This window comes from Elephas maximus, chromosome 17 (assembly GCF_024166365.1).
Source record: "Elephas maximus indicus isolate mEleMax1 chromosome 17, mEleMax1 primary haplotype, whole genome shotgun sequence".
Lineage (NCBI taxonomy): Eukaryota > Metazoa > Chordata > Mammalia > Proboscidea > Elephantidae > Elephas > Elephas maximus.
This window is the reverse complement of record NC_064835.1, coordinates 9953058-9977118: the sequence shown is the minus strand read 5'-3', so window position 1 is coordinate 9977118 and position 24061 is coordinate 9953058. Positions and strand designations below refer to the sequence as shown.

The following is a 24061-nucleotide window of genomic DNA, read 5'->3' as shown; positions in this document are numbered from 1 at the left end:
ATTACAATGATCCAGTCTGCAACTGATCATGGGGTTGCTGTAGGCCTGGGAAGTATTTTGTCTCATTGTGCACGGGGTTGCCATGAGCCGAGGCTGGCTTGACAGCTGATAACAACAACGACAAAAACAAATGATCATTATCATTATTATATCTTCCTGCCCCAGAATTCAAAGCCCTGAAATGGTCAGCCCTGCACGTTGCACCCATCGCCATTGTGAGCCTGGGCACACCCGCATCCCTGTGGTGCACAGGCCCAGCCTGGCGCCTGCTGCTGTGGCCGCCCCTGTTGACAGGCCGCAGTATCAGGGCATCAAGGTGGCAGCTGGGACTGCGGGCCTGAGCATGAATTGGAGCTGTGCCCAGGGGTTGCCGCAAGGCTCGCAGCCATGGCTCAGCCTTGGACTGTGCACTTCAGGTCTGGAGAGAGAGAATGGGCTGGCAGCTGCCGCAACATCTGGACACTTGGCATGGGGACCGGTAGGCGAGCCTGGGAGGGGGGTTTTCTGTTTCAGGGAGACTGTTGCATCCGATTCCGTATTTTACATCCTGGGGTAGACATGAGCAGAAAGGCCATTCCAGGTGGCCCCACCAGGGAACCCAAAGTGAAGCACTGCCATTGGTACCTGCTGTTTCCTCCATCAGCTCAGCACTCTGCACACCACAGATAAACGTTTGTTGGCGGGTTGGGGGGGCGCGTGTACCGGGGTGAGAACAGGGCAGTCCTAGCTGTGTTCTTGATTGATCTCTAAGGTCCCTTCCAACTTAACATCCTGCGGGGCTCTGAGCCCATAACTCAAGGAAGCTGCTGTTTCCTAGAGCGGTGACATCTCACCGGTAAATCTTGCCCATTTAAATAATGCCTCTGTTCCTATTCCACTTGCTAACGTGCTGTCCATCCCTGGATCCCTCATGGGGCCCCTCAGAGGCAGGAATCTCAGGGATGGCCCAACAGGAGCTCAGAGGATAAGTGACGCTTCTAGTGTCAGAGCGAACTGGGGGTGCATCTAGTGTAGAAGCCCATGTCTCCTGATTCCAGTTTGATGTGTGCTCTCTTGCTTTTTAATTTTTTATAACAGCTTTATGAGATATAATTCACATACTTTACAGTTCACCTACCTCAAATATAAAATTCAGTGGTTTTTTAGTACATTCACAGACACGTGCAACCATCACCACAGTCCGTTTTAGAACATCCCATCACTGCGAGAAGAAACCCCGAAATCTTTAGCTATAGCCCACCCACCCCATCCCTGGAGCCCTAGAACTACTCATCTACTTCCTGTCTCTATGGAGTTCCCTAATCTGGACATTTCATAGAAGTGGAATCATACATCATGTGTTTCCCTGTGACTGGCTTCTTTCACTCAGCGTAATGTATTCTGTTCATCCAGGTTGTAGTGTGTACCAGTGCTTCATTCTTTTTTATGGCCAAGTAACATTCCATTGTTTATCCATTTTGTTTATCCATTCATCATTTAATGGACATTTGTGTTGTTTCCACCTTTTGATAACTATGAATAATGCAGCTATGAACATTCACGTACAAGTTCTTGTGTGCATGGATTTGTTCACTTCTCTGGGATATGTACCTAGGAGTGAAATTCCTGGGTCATCTGGTAACTCTGTGCTTAACTGTTTGAGGGACTACCAGGCTGTTTTCCAAAGTGGCTGCCCCATTTTGCATTCTCACCAGCAGAGTTCCAGGTTCTTCACATCCCCACCACAACTGATGGTCTCTTAAACCCTCACCTATGCTGCCTTGCTGCCTCCTATTGAGTACTTACAGTCAAGCTAAGGAATGCACTGGAAGAGGAGGATGACCTGAGACAGGGCTTGATTTAGGTCAAATTATGGATGAGTGATTGGGGATAGAAATCTCTCCTGGGGAGCTCTGTCTCCAGCCATCCAGAAGTTATCCTGGTATCAGGCTTGAACAAAGACCAGAATAATCTGGGAAGGCTTCTCAGGAGGCAGGACTTGGGGAGGGATATGTTTCAGACAGGCAGAGAAGGAGGGAGGACTCGGCAGGCTGGGAATATGGGAAGGAGCAAAGGTCTAGAAATGAGAATTTCCTGGGCCTCTTTGGGAATGAGTGGGTAGCCCAGGCTGTTGGTATTGCAGAGAGTTGAGAGAGGTGTCCAAAAAGGAAGGTTGGGAGCAAATTTGGGACCTAGGAATTCAAATATTATTCAGTAGGCAGTGGGGAGCCTGAAGGTTTTTTTAGCCAGTGGTACTTTAAGACAATTATTCTCACAATATAATGAGAGGTTGGTTCAAAGAGGCCAAGACCAAAGCAGGGAGAGCAGTGTCAGTGGTCAAGACCACAGCAGGCATGAGTCCAGGCCTGACCAGCGTGCATGTGTGCATGCGTGGGGGGTGGGGGCAGGGGGTGCAGTGGGGCCAGGACAGGGAGCACAGATGCAGGAGGTGGAAGGCAGAACTGACAGCCCCAGGGGGCATGGGAGTGAGGAAGGTAGGTGGGTGAAAGGTGTTAAGACTTTGAATCTTTGTGCCTGGAAGAACAAGAGTATGACTGATGGAGACAGGGAACGTGTTGGCGCTGGGAGACCGATTTTAAAGGAAAGGTAGTTATTTTGAGTCTGAGGTAGAGATAATGTAGGAAAAGCACTGGCACTTACAGAGGATATGCTCAAGAATGTGGGGTTGCTGTATTTGTTGAGGTCGTTGTTCTAAAGACAGGCTGTGTTGGAGCTTGTAGGAATCTCCCATTCTCCACTGTTGATATGATTCTCTGTTGCCGACCTCACCTTCCCAGGAACCACCAAGCATTTGGCTTTGTACAGGTTTCCACTTCCTGGAGGCCTCCCTTGGGGTCTGGGCCACCTGGGTTGCAGGAAGCGTAGGAGTAGGGACTGGAGAGGAAGGAAGTAAATATTTATTGAGCAACCACCATGAGCCACAGTCTGCACCAAGTGCCCGGACTTGTATTCTTTCTTTCTTACCCCACACAACTGAGAGACTTAGGTGTTACCGCCACCCGCGTTTTGCATAGAAGGCGAGACACTCACCCTGGGTCACTCACCCTGTGGTTAGGGGCTGAGCCAGTCACGAACTCATGTCTGTCTGACCCCTTTCACTCAGACACATCACTTTCTCACTTAAGAATCCTTTCTGCTTTTCTTCCGTCTCATTTTTTTTTTTTTTTTCTTCTGTCTCCAGCATCCAGTAGAAATTACATACGAGGAATCCAAGTCGGTCCCTGAGCGATCCATAGAAGGCAGAAGGAGCCTGTAGGGCTTTGGAGCTCGGGAAGTGGTTGCCCACTCAACCTTGGCCTGCCCCTGAAGCCCAGGAGCACCCTCATTCCCCACCCCCACACCTCCCCTAAGTCTCCAGAGTGGAAGTAATCCACCCCAAGGACACACAGCTGGGCAGAACAATCAGCACCCCTGCTTTCCAGGTCACTGCAGCCCCTTTGACAGAGGGCGGTGCATGGAGATGGCACAGATGGTGCTGGGGGAGAGAGGGAGTCAAGGGGACTTGGGATGGGACAGTGGTTGATCACTTGTGTGGGGTAAGCAAAAGTCCTCAGGCAAAGCTGGATGGCATGACTGCCTTGCCAGGCTGCTTCTGGGCTCTGGTGCCTGTGAGCCAGCACCTCTCTGCATTTGTGCATATACCCACTGGACTGGAAGGCCCCACCTTGCAGGCAGAACATGAGGGTACCCACCACAATGACATGGGGTCACACTTCTACTCCCACTTCCCTGGTCTCGCTCTCTCTGCCCTTCAGCCTTGGCCTTTATGCAAACAGCGACCTCTCCCTCAGCCATCGGCCGTGTGCTCCAATGACACAGAAGCCTGCCATGGCACAAGTTTGCACCTATTCTCTTTATGTCCCTCCACCTCGAGGCTCATCCCTGGATCTCTGGAGTCTCAAGCTGCCCTAGGACCCTGAGAAACATCCTCCTGGGAAGGCAGGCAAAGACAAGGGCAGGCCCCCTGACCAGTTTGCTGGCCTTGTCCTTGAACTTGGGTTGCCAAGGGACCTGAGAGTTGAGTGAGCTCACCATACCTCAGAAGGCTGGCTGGGGAGAAGACCCCAACCCAGACCACTTCCCATCATTCTGACACTGCCCACCTACCTGGTTTATTAACCCAAGTCAATTCAAGTGTTGGCTAACCACCGACTGGACCCTAGCCCTTTCCTGGAAAGCTTCGTAAGGACATAAGAACAGGAAGTGCTTAGGGCTTCTTCATTCCCCTCTCTGTGCCTTTGCCCTCCTGCTCACTCAACCTTCTTCAAAGCCCAACGCCGTTCTCCCTCCTCCCACATTTCTCTGTTGCCATCAAGTTGATTCCAACTCATAGCGACCCTGTATGAGTAGAACTGCCCCATAGGGTTTCTAAGGCTATAATCTTTACAGAAGCAGACTGTCACATCTTTCTCCTGCAGAGCAGCTGGTGGGTTCAGACAGCTGACCTTCTGCTTAGCAGCTGAGTGCTTAACCACTGTTTAATCCTCCTAACAGCTCGGTAAGGTAGGTAGTATTACTATGCCCATTGTACAGATGAGGAGACTGAAGCTCAAAGCTGGGAAGTGGCAGATCCGAGGTTTAGATCCTGGCAGTCTGGCTCCAGACCATAAACGCTGCTGCTGCTCATCACATTGGCCCAAATTCTGTATGTGTTGCCTGGTTACCGCTTAGCTCTTCCTGTGCTTGTTCTTGTTTTCTCTACCAGGAAGTAGCAAATATTTGCTGAGGTTCTGATAGCATGGCACACCCTGCACAGAAGGTGCTGTCTCAAAAGAAATGGGTGACCAGGTCACTGTTCTTGAGGAGAGAGAACCCCACACTTACCCCTATACATCCCCCCCCACCACTAAGGCACACATAGTTGCTGTTGTTAGTTGCTGTCGAGTCAATTCTGATTTGTGGCAACCCATGTGAGCAGAGTAGAACTGCTCCACAGGGTTTTCAAGGCTGTGACCTTTTAGAGGCAGATCTCCAGGCCTGTCTTCTGAGGTGCCTACAGGTGTGTTCGGTCAACCTTTAGGCTAGTAGTGGCTTACACCACCCTTTTAAATGCAGATATTCTTGGGCCTGATTAATACCAGTGGAAATGTTTAACAACCAACTGTCAGGAAAGGGGGGAGCTCTGATTTGTAGCATTTGAGATTTCCATCCATAAATTCTCCTGTTAGGTGCCATCGAGTCGGTTTCCACTCATAGCAACCCCTCGTGACAGAGTGGAACTGCCCCATAGGGTTTTCTTGGCTGTGATCTTTACAGAAGCAGATCACCAGGTCTTTCTCCACGGAGCTGCTGGGTTGCTTCAAACCACCAGTCTTTTGGTTAGCAGCTGAGCACTTAACCATTGTGCCACCATACTCCTACAAGCAACCAATATAATGTCACTGAAAGCAGAGTTGGAAAGAGATACAATTGGCTTCCATGAGCTGGTCCGAGTCAGTTTCAATACACACAATCTGTTAACACCTTGGCAGGTGCACATAACCCATTGCCATCAAGGCGATTCTGACTCATAGAGACTCTATAGGACAGAGCAGAACTGCCCCATAGGGTTTCCAAGGAGAGGCTGGCGGATATGAACTGCCAGCCTTTTGACTAGCAGCTGTAGTTCTTAACCACTATGCCGCCGGGGTTCATAAAAAATAAACCAAACCCATTGCTGTCGAGTCAATTCAGACTCATAATGACCCTATTGGACAGAGTAGAACTTCCCCGTAGAGTTTCCAAGGAATGCGTGGTGGATTCAAACTGCTGACCTTTTGGTTAGCAGCCTTAGCACTTAACCACTACTCCACCAGGTTTTCCCCAGGGTTCATAAAAAAATAAGAAATATAAAGTAAGAAATAGCTAGCAGCTCCCTGGGAGCAAGGGAGCCCTGGGGACACAATGGTTAAGCACTCAAGAAGGAGACACAGGAACATATAGGGTGGGGACGGGGAGGTAGGAAACCCAGAAAATCCTACCCAGGTTCAGACTTCCCACTCGTGCCTCCTCCCTCTCAGACGCCTCTTTCCTCATCAGACGTTCTAGGTGGGGCTCCAGCTTGATAGAAAACACTTCCCTGGGATTCCAGGCTTTTCTAGGGGGTCTATAGCAACTTCCCTCCCCGCCCCCCCCATCAGGCCACAGCCACGGGGACTGCATTTTTCCAACAAAAAATCAAGACTCGTGGTCTGACAGAGGATTTTTTTTCTGATTTTGAATGTATTTAAATGAAGTCTCCCAAGGTTTAAAAATTAAATCCTGGTTATACATTTAATGAAATGCCTTTATTGGAAAGAATGAAACTATTTTATATGTGAAAAGAGGTATAAAGAATCAGCTAACCATGTAAAGCAGCTAATACCATATTTGAAAATAGGAAGCACTCAAGGTATTAGGATTTGTTAATACTGGGTAGTGGGTGCACAGTATTGGTTATATAATTCTTTATGCTTTCCTGTACATTGGAAATATTTCGTAATACAAAAAGAAAGAAAGAAATGCCTCAAGAAATCAAGAAGCTTCAGCTTTCCTAATTTCAGCCCCAATCCTCCTTGGAATTCCTCTCCTCACCCCTGTTAATCCCAAGTAGGGGAGAAAACCACCGGCAGTTGCCCTGAATCCTCAAATAAGAGGGTGCTGAGGGTGTACTTAGGGGTACCCCAGGAATGACCCTTTTTTCTCTCTGGGAGTCATCCATCAAACCAGGGGAGGGAGTTTTCCACAGCCTCTGAGGACCTTTGAAGGTGGTCTTTTGAGGGCCTTGTTGGGTGCAGCCTGGCTATCCCCAAACCTTCCCTGGGAAGGGTAATCCTCACACCCAGGCCCCATCTATGACTCTGAGGCAGCCCCGTGGGATCTGGGACAGAGTGTGAGGTGATTGAGGCGGGTCTGTGTGAGGGTGAACTAGTTCTCCTCCCCCACAGCTCTCCTCCTGCCCACCTCGGTGAGCTCTGTCCTTGGAGGGCCTGCCCTGGCTGAGTCCCTCAGCCCTTGATCTCATGGGTAAACTGTAAGCCCATTTCCTCCCCCTAGCATTACAGCTGGGGGTGTCCCTTCAGCTCTGCCTGTTACAGAGAATCATTTGTAGAAGGAGGTTCCCTGGCCTGGAGGTTCAGACAGAGGCTGCATGGCTGAGAGGACTCCCAGCCTCCCCCTCAGCTTCTCTGTGACAGCTACAAATAGGTTCTTGAACGTATTTAATAAACCCCGGGAAGGAGTTGTGGCCGCCTCGCCTCTGTTAAGGAAAGTGATGGATGTCTTCAGTGGGAGAGAGGAAAGAAAACTTTGTAACTGGTCTCAATTTAGGAGGGGAAAGCGGTCTGGCGGGAGCTTTTTGGGTGCCAGCACATACACGTGTGCGTGCACACGGGCCCATAAGCATCTTTGCCACCCTAGCTTGAGCTGGAAGTGCCCGCCTGGGAGTAGCTAGGACATACTTCCCTGTGTGGACCTAGGCCAGATTTCAGCCTCAGGGCAAGAGTTCTGTCAGGAAGACAGGCCTCCTGGGGAATCTCTTCTCCCTGAGGCCTTTAGGTTTCTTGCTTTAAAATAAGAGTGGATTAGATGACCCCTAAGCATTTTGGGATTCTAAACCCAAAAAAACCAAGCCCGTTGCTGAAGAATTGTCTCAAACTCATGGCAGCCCTACGTGTGTCAGAGTAGAGCTGTGCTCCATAGGTGTTACGATTGAATTGTACCCCCCAAAATTATATGTGTTGTAAACCCTGACCCCTTTACTTGTGGATGTAATCTCTTCTGGGAATAAAGCTTTCTTTGGTATGTTAATATTATGTTAGTGAGGCCATATTGGTATAGGGTGTGTTTTAAACCAAGGACTTTTGAGATATAAAAAGAGCAGATTAGGCATAGAAGCAAGGAAACACAATCGGAGAAAGACTGATACCACGTGGAGGTCACCAAAGAACCAAGGAAGAGAAGCTGGAAGAGACAAAGACTCCCCCCCCGGAGCAGGTAGAGAAACCCCTCTCCTAGAACCAGGGCCCTGAATTGGAACTTCTACTCTCCTAAACTGTGAGAAAACAAATTTCTGTTCCTTAACTTCAACCCATTTTTGGTATTTCTGTTATAGCAGCACTAGCAAATGCAGACACTAAGGTTTTCAGGAGCTGGTTTTTCAGTAGATCACCAGGATTTCTTCCAAGATGCCTCTGGATGGTATTGAACGTCCAACCTTTCTTTTAGCAGCCAAGCACATTAACATTTGCCCTACCCAGGGACTCCTTTGGGATTCTCAAATACGCCCTTATTTCCTGAAAGGAGCCCTTGAATCACGTACCCCGAACACTGCATGACTTGGGGTGGAGGGTGGGATGGCTGTGATGGTGTTCTTTCAGAAGAGAAGAAGCGAGTGAGTTGGGGAGTCAGACAGACCCGGGTGGCCTTGAGCACAGGGCTTACCCATGGGCCCTGTGTAAGGAGCTGTGAGCCACGGAGCGGGGAGAGAATTGGAGGCCCAGGCAGGGTGTTCAGTCAGGCTCTAGCCCACATTAGTTGCATAGCCCCTCCATGCCCCACCTCAGACAGGCTGATAAGTAACATTTCAGCTCTGCCACATGCCAACCTCATGATTGGGTGGCCTTCAATCCTCTTTCCTCATCTGTGGAAGGCAAATCCACCCCACAGGGTGACGGTGAGGATCAATGAAATGAGGTATATGGGGGCACTTAGTCAACCTGGTCAAGGGTGACCAGTGTAAGTGCTGCCAGGGATGACGACAGTGGGCTGATGGCTGCCCAGACATCGTTTCTGTGGCGGATGTCACCAAAGCCCTCTGCTTCAGAAAACAAGGGTCTGGTCAGTGCGTGAGGGACACTCTGGGCTGCCCAACTCGCCTCCAACTGTACAGCCCTAAATTGGGTGAGATCCGTCTTTAGAAAATGATTTGGCAGTTCTCCTTGGATGAGCTATGGGGGATGAACAAAAGGTATATGGAGAAGAATTCTCCACCCTCTGGAAAAATAAAATAAAAGATAAATTTGTAGAATTTCTCCCATGGGCCAGTCTTATAGGGAAGGGTTGAATTTCCCTTCTGGACACCAATCTCAAAGGGTAAAAAAAAAAATATAGGGGCCTGGAAAAAAAGTCTTAAGAATATGGGCAGGGCGTATGTACTTCCCCACCATACACACACACACACACACACACAATTATATATGCATACACAGGCACTTTGGTTTTCTTCAATTATTCAGTATAGTTCTGACATGCGTGAATTGAGCCAAACCATCTCAGAAGCGATTTCTATTTTTAGCTTGTCCCACGTCTTGGGGTTAGATGTTCCACAAGTTTATAAGTGTCTGTGTGAAGTTGCACTTCTTTCCTGATCTTAAACTAGCCCCATAAAAGCTTCAAAGGGAACTACGTGGAAACAAGCAGACATAAAGGGAGCTGGTGGATAAATTCAGACTCAGAACTAGGTAACAAGTACACCAGAGGCGAAGTCTGAAATCCCTGCAGGGTGAGGGTTAAGGGCTGTAGTGGAGAGCTTGGTACACGTAAATCCAAGCAGTATCACGTTTCTGGAGAGGCTGGTTGAGGAAAATTGTCTTAGCTTCTCCTTCTGTTATTCCCTGAGGGCTTCCTGGAGGAGGCAACATTCTCAAAGCTGCTTGAATGCAGGTCAACTTTGGCAACCAGGGCCAGTGAGGGTGTTTCAGGCAAAGATTCAAAGGTGGAAGGGAGATGATGGAATCCAAGAGCAGGATGGACATCATCAAGGGGTATTTCTTAGCCCCTCCAATCTGGCGTCTTCCCCTTAGCAGCAGCCAGAGCTGGGATCATGGCAATCCCCTGGCCCAAGAAGGAAGCCGGAATCTCAGAGTGCAATCTAAGCCACTGCAGCCAGGCTCATGGAGCAGAAGGCTCCGCTGGGTGCTCCTGCCCATCCACAGGGCCACTGCCCTCCTATGTCTCAGAGTCACTCTTTTCCAAACAATCGCCTGTCTCCCTCATGCCCCTGCTCTCCCAGCAGCCACTTGTGTGGCTTTGCCAAACTCATGGCCCACCTGCATCTTGACAGGAGGCCTGATTGTTTCCATTCTCCCTCTCCGTATGGTGCCAAGGTGGCCTGTGGGGGCGAGGCTTTTGTACAAGCCGGTGGTATAGAGTACAGCCTTTTGGAGGTAGGACCAGAGCCTGAGAAAGACAAAAAAGGAGGGCAGGTGTGAGAAGGTGAGGAAGAGGAGTGGCCCAGAACTGGACAGAGATACTGACCTCATGGGGGTGCCAGGGGGATTAAAGAGATGGTGCATTCAAAGAACTTAGCACAGTGGCTAGCCTGGAGTAAGTGCTTAATGAATGACAGCTGGGAGTGTCCAGCCCCAAAGAATCACCTGGCCTCCAGCACGTGACCCACTAAAGTGGGCTTCCTGTGCTTGACTGAGGTTGACCACTAGTTGTTTTGTTTTCTGCTGTTTGGGGCTATAAGATCTGAGCCTTCTCCTGTTGTTTTTGTTGTTGTTAACTGCCATTGAGTCAGCCCCTGACTCATGGCGACCCCATGGGATGGCCTGGGAAGTAGTAGTAAGTATGTAATGATTGGCAAGGAGAGGGCAAAAGCCAGTTGGTGCCTCCCACTTACACATGCTTGGGCCGGCCCTGACCCATACCACCTGGCCCTGTGTGATAACTGTTTTAACACCTTGAATCTGCTTAGTCAACAGCACTGTGGGGTCCAGAAATGTGCTACAGGCTCTGGGATATAACAGGAACCTAAATCCTGGTTTCTGCCCTTTAGGGGCTTCCAATCCATTGGGGTTGGGAATGGGGGAGAGCAATGGTAAGGGCTAAGTGGGAGGTAGAGATGAATGCAGTGGGGAGTTCAGAGAAGAGGGGTGTCACCAGGGACTGGGGAGTGGGGAAAGGTGCTGGGGAGAAGCAGGTGGTATAGCAGAAAGGGCATCAGCCTGGTAGCAGAAGACATGGGAAAAATGAACTCAGTAAAACCTCTTCACAGCACACGAAGGGTCTAGCTGTGAATGAAACACAGTAAGCTCCATAGATGCTGATTTCCTTTCTCCCTCAGTTCCGTGGGGAAGATGGGCCTTGAGTCAGCCCTCAAAGGGGACATAGGATTGGTTGCAGGGTAAGGCTACGCCCTCAGTCTCAGTTCCCACCATGTCCTAGGGCAGGAATCAGCAACCAGGAAGCTGCTGTTATTGGCCCTCAGCTTTGGCATCTTCTCTCTCCTGTGAGTCTGCCTCCCTCTTCTGAGTCAACCCCTCTCATCTGGGAGTTTAAGGAGGTTCTGCTCTATCATCCAGAGATGATGCTGACCCAACAAGCTCCATGCCCTTCCTAGGCAATTAAAAAGCATCCTGGTCACATGGGAAGGCTGCTACAGTCACATGGCAGCTGGGTGTGGAGGCGAGCATGTGCCTGCACGGTGGGGCTGGATGTGTGTGCACAAGGCACTGGGGAAGTCATTATATCCTCATCTTGGATGCAGACTACTGACCATAAGAGGCATTCTTGCACTAATGTGATCGCCAAGGATGGTGAAATCAGACTTGAAAGATAAAGAGCAAAGACCAGGATTGCCCACTCTCATCAGCTCCTGCAGCCTTCAGAGTGATCACATTCCAAGGTTAGGGGAGCAGGTGGCATCTGGCCATCTGCGTTGCAAGGGATCCCTGTCTGGAACCCTTGGGCCAACTAGTCCCTAGTCCTGGCATTAAATCAGACCTGGCGTACTTGACAGGGTAGCAGGGGAATTGAGATGCATTTTTGCCTCTAATGGAGACATGCACTGGAGTGGTTCTAACCTGGTCTGCAACAAAATGCAATAAGTGTATTCCCCTCTATAAAAACAAAAAAAAAGGAGAGGGGGAGAGGTAGAGTAGGTGAGCATTTGACAAGAGCTACGGCCATGTGCCTGGTTTTTGTGTCATTTTGGTTGACGCCAGAGTGCATATGTATGTGCTCATGGATGCACATATGCAAGCGTGCGTGCACACACACACGGGGAAAGAAAAAGCTCATCTTGCTTCTATTCCCTGACACATCTCAGTGAGTCACAGTTCTGTGTCTCGCACTGTGCTAGGGGAAATTGAGGAGGGAAGAAATGGAAAACACACGCCCCACCAAGGAAAGAGCAGGAGCAAGCCCAGCTTGTGTGGGGGGCAGGGAGGAGGTCAGTGAGGGGCGGAGGGTAGACACAGGAAAGAGGTGTTTGTAGTCATCCACGTGAGAGATGGTAGCAGCCTGAGCCGTGGAGGAGGTGACGAGAAGTGGTCAGATTAAAGGTATAGTTTGAAGGTAGAACCAACAGGATTTTCTGATAGATTAGGTGCACCTGTGAGATTCCATTTATATGAAGTATCTAGGCAAATCTGTAGTGATAGAAAGTAGATCGGTGGTTGCCTAGGGCCTAGGGGAAGGGAGGAACTGGGGAATGATGGCTAAAGGGCACGGAGTCAAGGATGGTGCCCAGGTTTTTGGCCTGAGCAACAGGAGAATATATGAATGGACTAGAACCCAGAGGCTGACTTTGAGTTCTGAGTATGGCACTTGCCCCTGTATGATTAGAGCAAGTCATTCAAACAAGCTTAAAATAAATAAGAGCAATAACCCCTCTCCCTCCCAAGATTCTCCTAAATTAAACAAGATAATGTATGTCAGGGTTCCCTACCACCATGTTGGTATCGTGGTAACCATTAACAGCAGCAGGTTGCCCAACGACTGAATGGGCTGCCTTGGGGGAAAGGGCTCTTCATCCAGATGGTAGTCAAGCCCATACAGGAGCCCACGTGGTCTTTACTGGCTTTGTGTGTGGAACGAAAGGTAAGGTGAGATGGCCTTGATGGCCTCTTACCACCCTAGAATTCTAGGATTCCAGGAAACAGGTATAAATACACAGCAAGCTGGAACGGGGGTTTACATGTGTGAGTGGGAAGCAGGGTGAGGAAGGCATCAGGAAAGACAGAGCCACAGCCCAGGCACTGAGGACTGAGCAGTGGTCTGGCTGCGTGTTGGAGGACCCGGATGGCAAATGCGATGTGACCACTGCATCTGAAGCCCGTGGACAGCCCCAAGCACTAAAATGCCATTCCACACTCCCCACCCACGCAAATCAGAGCACCCTGATAAGTCTGCTCACTTCTCCATGAGAGAATATTCCTGGCCTGCTGACATCCCTTCTGTGGCGAGGTTTGTCACCCTCTGTAGAACCCAAATCTGACTCCCCGTAGTGTTTACCAGCTTGTTTGGGGTCTCCCCCTGGAGACATCCAGAGCACTTCTGGTCCCACACACTCCCTGGGGCCGCGCAGCAGACTTCTGAAGGGAGACATCGGGAGAGGCCTACTCCATCACCACTGAGCAAACATCCTCTGCCCCTCACCCACACCTCGGTGTGCAAAGAGCGCGTCCTGTTATCGTTCTGGGGGCCCCCACAGAATGGGCTCTGTTTTGTTGGAGGGCATGTGAAGGAGGGGCCTGGATCAGAGTCCTCCTGCTGCGGTTCACCTGTGCAAAGGAAGCAGAGCCAGCAACGCCCCCCGCCCCCACCTGAAGAGTATTTGTCCATCAGTGCGGCCACACTGCACTGGCTAATTGTGGAAGGCCATATCGCAACTGTGGGCCCAGTGAGACCCCCAGCTGTTCACATGTGAATTGTCACTTCCATTGCCACTTTTCCCTACTGGTTTTGAAAACTTTCCTGCTTGTATCTCATTTTCTCTCTGGCTCGTTGAGCACCTGCTGTGTGCAGTAACATGGAGATACCACTGTGTACAAGGCCTGGCCCCTGCTCTTTGGAGCTGCCAGTCTCAAGGAAGGGTTCCAGCCCCTTACACAGGGGGTTCTGATGCTCTGAGATAAATGCTGCAATGGTGGTATGCACACGGAAGCGACTTCCAAGCTGAGAGCTGATGGGTGAATAGGAGTTGGCCCTGCGAAGTAAGTAGGCAGGGACGTAGGAGTGAAAATCGGGTTCCTGGTCAGGGAACAGCATGCACGAAGGCCAGGAACAAGAGAAAGCATGGCCCCACCAGCTCTGACACAGTTAATTGGAGAAATAAGCATGGACTAATGTGCTCATGAGGAGCCCTGGTAGCACAGTGGTTAAAGCGCTCAGCTGCTAACCAAAAGGTTGGTGATTCGAACCCACCAGCCACTCTGTGGAAGAAAGATGTGGCAGTCTGCATCCGTAAAGACTTACAGCCTTGGAAGCCCTATGGGTTAGTTCTACTCTGTCCTGTAGGGTCACTGCTCAGAATCAACTTGACAGCAACGAGTTTGGTTTTGGGGTTTTAATGTGCTCATGGGACACGGAGCATTTTATGTGGCTTCTGGAAGTAGTTTATCTTGTCTCCAAATAAAATAATAATAATGAGTCAGTGACAATAAAAAGCTTCCATTTAGGTCAGCTCAACTGGACTGGACCAAAAGCAAAGAAGTTTCCGGGATAAACTGAATGCTTCAAAGGTCAGCGGAGCAATGGCGGGGGTTTGGGGACCATGGTTCAAGGGGACTTCTAAGTCAATTGGCAAAATCATTCTATTATGAAAACATTCTGCATCCCACTTTGAAATGTGGCGTCTGGGGTCTTAAATGTTAACAAGCGGCCAACTAAGATGCATCAATTGGTCTCAACCCACCTGGAGCAAAGGAGAATGAAGAACACCAAGGTCACACGATAACTAAGAGCCCAAGAGACAGAAAGGGCCACATGAATCAGAGACCTACATCACCCTGAGACCAGAAGAACTAGTTGGTGCCTGGCCACAATCGATGACTGCCCTGACAGGGAGCTCAATAGAGAACCCCTGAGGGAGCAGGAGATCAGTGGGATGCAGACCCCAAATTCTCATAAAAAGACCATACTTAATGGTCTGACTGAGACTAGAGGAATCCCGCCGGTCATGGTCCCCAAACCTTCTGTTGGCACAGGACAGGAACCATTCCCAAAGACAACTCATCAGACATGAAAGGGATTGGACAGTAGGTAGGAGAGAGATGCTGATGAAGAGTGATCTAATGATATCAGGTGGACACTTGAGACTGTGTTGGCATCTTCTGTCTGGAGGGGGGATGGGAGGATAGAGAGAGATGGAAGCTGGCAAAATTGTCACTAAAGGAGAGACTGGAAGGGCTGACTCATTAGGGGAGAGCAAGTGGGAGTACGGAGTAAGGTGTATATAAACTTATATGTGACAGTCTGACTTGATTTGTAAACGTTCACTTGAAGCTCAATAAAAGTTAATTTAAAAAAAAAGCTTCCATTTATTTATTGTCTACTATTTAGGTTGCTGGAGCCCTAGTGGCACAGTAGTTAAGTGTTCGGCTGCTAAACAAAAGGTTGGCAGTTCGCATCCACCAGCCACTCCTTGGAAACCCTGTGGGGCAGTTTTATTCTGTTTTATAGGATTGCTATGAGTTGGAATCAACTCAACAGCAATGGATTGTTTTTGTTGTCGTTATTTAGGTACTAGGAGTCCCTGAAAGTTAAGCATGCGGCTACTACTAAACAGAGGGTTGGTAGTTTGAACCCACCTGGAGAAAGGCCTGGTGATCTGCTTATGAAAGGTCACAACCATGAAAACCCTATGCAACACGGTTCTACTCAGAAACATAGGGGGGCTCCATGAGTTGGAATTGACTCGACGGCAGCTGTTGTTTTTTGTTTATTTGTTTTTGATATTCGGAATCGACTTCACTATGCTAGGTTCTTTCCTTACAACAACCCTACAAAAATATAAAATTTATATTTTACAGATTAGGAAGTTGAAGCTCAGAGGAACCAAGGAATTGCCCAGGGCCACATAGCTAATATGTGATGAAACTGGGTATTAAGCCCAGGCCTGAAAATAGCAAACCAAACCCACTGTCATGAGTCAATTTTAACTCATAGTGACCCTATAGGACAGAGTAGAATTGCCCCACAGGGTTTCTAAGGAGCGGCTGGTGGATTTGAACTGCCAACCTTTTGGTTAGCAGCCGAATGCTTAACCACTGCGCTACCAGGGCTCTTCCTGATTCCAGAGCCAGATTTCTTCCCAGCAGCACTCTGAGTAGAGAGTTTGGGGAGTTCCAACCCATCTGGGGGTGATGTGGCTCCCTCTTCTGTCCCCCTCCCTTGGGAAGTAGGAGAAGTGGTACCTGCCAGCACAGGGGCCTCCCATGCTGGCCTGCCTAGGATGAAGCCACAGGAAGCAACTACTTAGCTGCATTGGGAGGCAGGTGTAGGGACAATTTCTAAGAAAAATAAGTCTTGTTAGTATGTTCGTACATGCTGAGTTACTGGGTCCCAGGTGCTGGTTTTGCTAATCCCAATACATTGGGAATTGTTTAATAGGATTTTTTCCTTTTAATTAAAATATGATAATGAAACTTGGGCTCTACTCTTAAAAAGGATGCTTGAAAATACCCACCTATTCCCGAATGTTCAGGCCGGGGGAAACACGGATATGATTTTATTCACCGGAGCCATAACACAGGTGAAGGGCTCGGCTCTTCATTACCCACATACAGTGCTCACATCATTGCCACATTAACCTTTCCGTCTCTAATGCCCCTTCACCCGCGAGGGCAAGGCCCCTGGCTTCAGGGAGCAGGGTGGGGTGTCAGGGTGACTGGTTGTGATCTGGTCGCGCAAAAAAGGGAAATGACCAAGACCCCGCATCTGAATGCAGTCTGGTCAGGTGCTCTTTACACCTGCATCTGAATGCAGTCTGGAAGGGTACTGTTTGGAAGGCTATGGATGAAAGCAATAAACGGCTGGGGGCAGGGGGACCTGTAACTGTTTTTTAACCACTGGTTTAAGTCATTTAAGTTATGCAGTCTACGGGAGGTACAAACAGTTAACATACTCAGTCGGCAAAGTAGGTAGGTAGGGATGTGGGGGTGAACTTTGTGTTCTTAGTCAAGGAACAGCACGTACAACAGCCAGGAACAAGAGAAAGCATGGCCCCATCGTGCTCACCTGCTAAAGAAAGGCTAGCAGTTCGAGTCTACCCAGAGGTGCCTCAGAGGAAAGGTCTGGCGATCTATTTCTGAAAAATCAGCCATTTAAAACCCTATAGAGCACAGCTTCTCATTTCTTCTTTTTTGCCCCTCTGATCACCCCTTTTCCTTCCCTTTCCTCATTCTCTTCCTATCTCTCCCTTCTCCACAAAAATGGTTCTGAGGCTCATCTCCCTCCTTCCCCTGGGCCCCCGGTGCATTCTGGGAAATGGAGATTTGACAAGGGAGTCACAGAATTAAAAAAAATAAATTAAAATTGGGAAATTCTGCATTTAAAGCCATAAAACCCAACCACTGGCACCACGTCCCTTGGATCTCCGTGACTCTGGCGCTGGGAAAGACAGCTCACAGTTTACTGAATTCCTGACCAGCCAGGGATGAAATGGTAGCACTGAATTTGCCTGGAAATAACAGGCGTGCAGAGCTGGGCCCTCTCTCCCCCTGCCCACCTCCTCCTCCTCCTCTCGTCCTCCCCATTCTGTGCATCAAACCGAATGTGATTGTGTGCCGCTGCAGAACATCAAAGAGCAGAGAATGGCTTAAGAAGAAAATACTGGGGTTATGCGTTTGAGAGCAGCCTCAGCTTCCTGTAACCTCAGGGGCTGTGCATCCATCTTTAGTCAGCCCCAAAAGGGCAATTTGCTTACTCTTGAACAGCATAACGGGGACTCTGCTGGCGGCAGACATGGTGGTGCCAACAGAGGGAGGAGAGGGTTTGTGGCTTGGCCACACTCAATCCCTGTGCCTAGTCCGCAGCCCAGTGTCAGGGCCGAAATCCGATTTCAAGGTCCATTTATTGCCAGAGGCCTTGGCTTTTGAGAGACAGCAGACTTTAGCTCCCCCTGGGACCAGGAGAAGCCCCAGTCTGTGACAAGGTGAGGCTCAGCAGCAACCAAGCTCCAATCCGTGTCCACCGCCATGAAGGCAGCCTGGAGTGTGACAGGTGGACCACCTTGCAGCTTGGGGCCCAGATTCATGGTGTGTTGGGGGGTGATGGCAGAAGCACCGAGGATTTGCAAGTGATGTAGCCTTGGGGTCCTACTGACCAGCTGCTGCCACCAGAGCATTAAGGAGAACTCACTAATGCAAACTCCAGGCAGCACTGACTCCGGGCTTACAGGAGGGCCCTAAGCAACTTGAATTAAATCCACAGGCCCACAACATCTTGCCATTTATTGCCTTTTCCTGGCCTTCTAAATCCTCATATAGGAGCTGGAAGGGACTTTAAAGATGGCCTGTTTGACCAAGCAGAAGAGGCAGAAGAGGGGGACAGCTGCAGCTTGACATCACACTATGAGCGGAGTCTCAGAAGGGTGTAGCGATAGACCAGAGGTCACACAGCTAGTGACAGGGTCCAGCCCAGAGCCCAGGTCTCCCTGATTCCTATTGGCCCTCTTCCTGCTCAGCACAGAATAACCTTTGAACATCCAAGATTCTAACCCACAAGAAGCACGGCCCCATCCATGTTCTCCTACCTCTCTGTGAAGCCTCCCAAGAGAGCTAATAATTTTCCCCGGCAATTGTTGCCCCCATTATAACCTGTGTTCCAATCTGCCCTGTATCAGGATTCTCTGGGTGTCTAGCTGCCTTCCCTAACAGACTGTGATTTCTTCAAGGAAACTATAAAGTTTTACTCACCATTGTACCCCCTGCAGTGCCTAGCATATAATAGGTTATTAATACACATTTGTTGACACTGAGGCTGCCTGGGTGGTGCAGACAGTTAAGTGCTTGGTTGGTGGTTCAAGTCCACCCAGAGATGCCTCAGGAAAAAGGCCTGGCAATCTACTTCTGAAAGACCACAGCCATTGAAAACCCTATGGAGCAGGTCTGTTCTAACACACGTGGGGTCACCGTGAGTCAGAGCTGACTCGATGGCAATTGGTTATTTTTGTTGTTGTTGACACTGAGTGTGAATCTGCCCCATCGCTTCCCCTCCTTGCCCACACCCACGGTGCCGCTCCAGGGAACAGGGTCACGGTCAACACCGACCCCGGCTGTGGTGTCTGAGCCTCCCCCTTACCACAGGGCCCCATGTCGCAATCGCAGATGTCTGGAGGACACGCGGCGTGGGTGCCGTTGACGAGCAGCAGCCCCGCCCTCTGCCTCAGCCTCCTGGAGGAGGAGTCCTTGCGCGGTACTGAATTGTGAAGAGACGAAGGGTTCCCCCCACCCTTCAGTCCCAAGGAGGGATTTGCATTTTGATTATTTTTGAAAACAGGTTTGTGTAAAATTTGATTTGAGAAAACATTCTTCTCCCACATGCTGAAGGATTGAGGGCCTGTAATCCCTCTCAAATCACCCAGACGAGGTTGGTATTGCAATGTCAGTATCAGAGCTAACAAAGGGGGATTAGCAAGGAAAATTCTGCGTGAAAACCTGCCACCGCTGAAGGCTTTCAGTGTAAAGCAGATGAGATAGGTATAGCCAAGCCATTTGTAACCCAGTTTTGAAAGCACTCAGAGCCCTCCTTCTGTGCCGGCAGGAAGCAAGGGCCAGATTTAGTCACGTATCTCTCCTCCCTGCCCCTCTGCCCTCTCAGCTGGGGCATGTGTTTTTTGTAGGAGGGGAAGAACCTCCTTCACTGAAGGCAAAAAGAGCCCGGGCTGGCCAAGGTATAGCTGGGCAGGAAGGCACAACTCCTGTCCTCCACAGGCCAAAATAGATACACGCTATCCCAGCTGTCCCCTAATTTGTGAAGGAGAGTTGTCACCCCACGTTCCAGAACATAGGGAAGGAGAGCTTGTTTTGTGTCGTCTTTCCTGATCAGAAGGCTGAAGGACAAGGCGACATTGTCCTAGGGTGGGAAGGACACTTAGAGCTCACCTGGCCCAGCCCTATCCTGAGAAGCTGTGGGCTTAAAGAGTAGGACTCCAGCTTCAGAGTCACCACGGTCTTTTTGTGTAAATGTGCAAGCTAACTCCTGTAAGGCTGTTTTCTTTTCTTTAATGAATAGTGTCCACCTCATGCTTTCTTGCGAGAATTAAATGAGATATTAGGGGTAGAACCCTTTTCATACCAGAAAAAAAAAAAAAAAAGTTACCATCGAGTCAGCTCTGACGCATGGTGACCTCACGTGTGTCAGAGTAGACCATGCTCCACAGGAGTTTACTCATGGTGACCTCACCTGTGTCAGAGGAGACCGTGCCCCACAGGAGTTTACTCACGGCGACCTCACGTGTGTCAGAGTAGACCGTGCTCCACAGGAGTTTACTCACGGCGACCTCACGTGTGTCAGAGGAGACCGTGCTCCACAGGAGTTTACTCACGGCGACCTCACGTGTGTCAGAGGAGACCGTGCTCCACAGGAGTTTACTCACGGTGACCTCACGTGTGTCAGAGCAGACCGTGCTCCACAGGAGTTTCACTGGCTGGGTTTTTGAAAGTAGATCACCAGGACTTTCTTCCAAGGCACCTCTGGGTAGACTCGAACTTCCAACCTTTCTGTGTGCGTTACTGTTTGTACCACCCAGGGACTCTGCCTGGCACATAATAAATGCTTAACAAATAGTAGTTACGATTATAATGAATGGATTATTGCTACCATTGGGAGGAAAAAAACCCTTTGCCATTGAGTCGATTCTGACTCATAGTGACCCTACAGGTCAGAGTAGAATTGCCCCATAGGTTTTCCAAGCAGCAGCTGGTGGATTCAAACTGGCAACCTTTTGGTTAGCAACCAAGGTCTTAACTGCTGTGTCACCAGGGCTCCATTACTACCATTAGATATGGAGAAATTAAAGTCCTTTGAGGGAAAGTGACCCACATAAGCCTAAATTTTCTGAATAGGGGACATTTCTGCACTCATTCTCCTCAATAAAACCCCCCTCTAGACCTGACCAAACATTGAGCCATACCATAAAATTCAGTACAAGACTTGGCCACACTCTTGAGCTCCTTGTAAGCACTGATGTTTTTGACCAGGTTGGATAGTGGCATCCCAGCTCCCAGAGCCCATCCCTTTGATGGCCTACTTCCCCGCAGTATGTGGGGAACAGCCTGGTGAGGGGCTGGAAGCTCACCAGATAAGGAAAGTTTAGAAGAGAAGACTTCGAGAAAACACAGCCCCCACCTCCAGGTGCTAAAGGCCTAGGAGAAAGCAGAACTAGTGCCAAGGGATGAGAGTTGGAGAGAATCGATCCTTATTTACTACAACCCAGTATCTAGAGCTGCCTGGAAACACAGTGGCCTCTCTGAGAGGTGGTGAGTTTCCCATCCCTGGGAACACCTAGCAGAACACATGGATGACCTCAGATGAAGAGGCTGTAGAAGGCATTCCTTTATGGGATGGGGGCTTCCACTAGTTTACTCACAAAAACTCAAAAACCAAACCCATTGCCATCGAGTCGATTCCAACTCATAGCAACCCTATGGGACAGAGTGGAATGCCCCATAGGGTTTCCAAGACTGTAAATTTTTTTTTTTTATGCTTTAGGTGAAAGTTTACCCAACAAATTAGTTTCCCATTCAACGATTCACACACAAATTTTTCCCAAACAATGGTTGCGATCCCCTCATTGTCAGCACTCTCCCTGTTTCCACCTGGGGTTCACCATTTCCATTCCTCCAGTTTCCCTGTACCTTCCTGCCTTCTCATCATTGCTTTTGGAAAAATGTTGCCCATTTGGTCTTATATAGTTGATTGTTCTAAGAAGCACATTCCTCATGGGTGTTATTCATTGTTTTATAGGCCTGTCTACTATTTGGCTGAAAGCTGATCTCTGGGAGCAGCTTCTGTTCCAAGTTAGAAGGGTATCTTAGGATCATAGTCTCGGGAGCAGGGGTGCAGGGAGGTTCCCCTAGTCTCTATCAGACTAGTAAGTCAGTCTTTTTTATGAGTTTGAATTTTGTTCTATATTTTTCTCCCACTCTAACCAGGACCTCCTATTGTGTTCCTAGTCAGGGCAGTAGGTGGTGGTAGCTGGGCACCATCTCGTTCTTCTGCTCTCAGGCTGGAGGGGGCTGTGGCTCATGTGGGCTGTTAGTCCTTTGGACTAATTGCTTCCTTGAGTCTTTGGTTTTCTTCACTCTCCTTTGCTCCAGGTGGGAGGATACCAATAGTTGAATCTTAGATGGCCGCTTGAAAGCTTTTAAAACCCCAGACACTACTCACCGAAGTAGGATGTAGAACGTTATCTTTATGAACTACCTTGTGCCAGTTTACCTGGATGTCCCCTGAGACTATGGTCCTTTGCCTTCAAGCCCAGTAACTTAGTCCCGCGAGGTGTTTGGTTATGTCTGGGAAGTTTCCATAACTGTGCCCTCTGTGTGGCCTGTTATATATATGAATGAACGTGCAGCACAAACAAATACGTATGTAGAAAAATCCACAGCCAAACCGATACATACATGCACGCGGGTGTACTCCCGTATGACCTCCCACACCTATTTAACCTACACGTCTACCTATGTATCCACTCATAAACTGTTGTTTGTTATTCCTGTTACAGGGTTGTGTATGTTATAGTATTTGCCGTAGTCACCCTTTTTTCTTGCATACCTTTCAGTGTCTTCCTTTGCCAAGGTTGTAAGTCTTTACGGAAACAGACTGCCACATCTTTCTCCTGCAGAGTGGCTGGTGGGTTTGAACCACCAAACTTTAGGTTAGCAACCAAGCGCTTAATCACAGTGCCACCAGGGCTCCTGTAGTTTACTCATAACCAAAAACCAAACCTGTTGCCGTCAAGTTGATTCTGACTCATAGCGACCCTATAGGACAGAGTAGAGCTGCCCCACAGGGTTTCCAAGGAGCAGCTGGTGGATTTGAACTGCTGAATTTTTGGTTCACAGATGAGCTCTTAACCACTGCGCCACCAGGGTTTCTGTAGTTTACTCATAATTCTCTCTAATTCTAACAGTCTGTGGTGACCAGCTAGCTAATTCTCTCTCCGGGCTGCCACATTCTCATCTGTAAACCAGACACTTTGCCACTGCTTAAGTTCCCTTCCTGCTCTGGCCTGGTAGGAGCCTGTGACTCAGCCAGGGGGGCTCCTGTCTGTAGGTTTTTCCTCCTTTACTTAGATGGCTTCTCCTCAGGAACAGGGACCAGGTCTCTGTCCGCTGTCACCTGTGAGCTTATGTCAGGGCCTGGCCCAGGGAAAGGGCCCAAAAATGGGGGCTAGTGGGAGGTTAGATGGGCATATGGTTGATTTAGGAAGTAATGGGACACACATACACACGCACACACACACACATGCGTGCATGTTATACATGCTTATACACACATACACACATGCACACACTCGCATGCATGTACTCACACATGCTCATATATGTAAACATATTCACACATACATGCACGCGTATGCTAGCATAAATGCACACACATGTTCGCAGGCACACACATGCGTGCACACACGTGTGCACAGGCAAACAAACACAAGCTCACTGAAATAGATGCCTTCCCTCAATGTCTGATATTCTAATGTATCATTTTGTAATAAGCATTGTTTTCTCCCTCTGGGCTTCTTTCGAAATGCAAATGCCTTTAAAGAGACTGCCCAGTAGGCTGAACTGAACTAATTTCTCTGATCGCCTCCAAGACGTGGCCAGCTGAGAATTCTGGAATCCAGTGGAAAGAGGACACAAAGAACATTGTTTGGGAGCATTGGTTAAAAAGGGGAACATTGTGTGGGGCCTGTAGCCCACGGGTCTCCTCTGGGTCTTTTTAGGGAACAAAGGATGTAGAAACAGGTGAGGCTGGGGTTCCAAAACCCCTGCTAGAGCTTCCCTCTCTCCCTTTTCCCAGGGCAGGTGTCTGCAGGAGAGGCTGTCTGGTGGGCTAGAAAAGCCTCTTTTCTCTGCTGAGCTGGGATAATATTGCTTGGCCAAGGAGCAGCAGGAATCCCCAGGAAGCTCAGGTTTGGGGCTTCTCTGGGATTGCAATGTCCAGGCAAGCAGGACCTCTGGCCCTGGGACTACGAATGGGTGGAGTTGTTTCTCTGAAGGTCCCTTCATCTCCATGAGGGTCCCTTTCTTCCCTTTCACCCACCCTTTCTCCACTTCTGACACTGATGCTCTCCTCACTAGAAATAACCAGTATTTACTGAGCACCTACTATGTGCCAGGTACCGTTCTGAATGCTTTATGCTCCCTAT

The 24061-nt window shown here is 49.2% G+C and overlaps 1 protein-coding gene across 2 annotated transcripts in view; it reads left to right on the top strand.

Annotated features, from left to right (window-relative positions):
• DSCAML1 (DS cell adhesion molecule like 1) overlaps positions 1-24061 on the top strand; it is a 422409-nt gene that overhangs the window by 169346 nt on the left and 229002 nt on the right. The gene's annotated exons all lie outside the window — the stretch shown is intronic.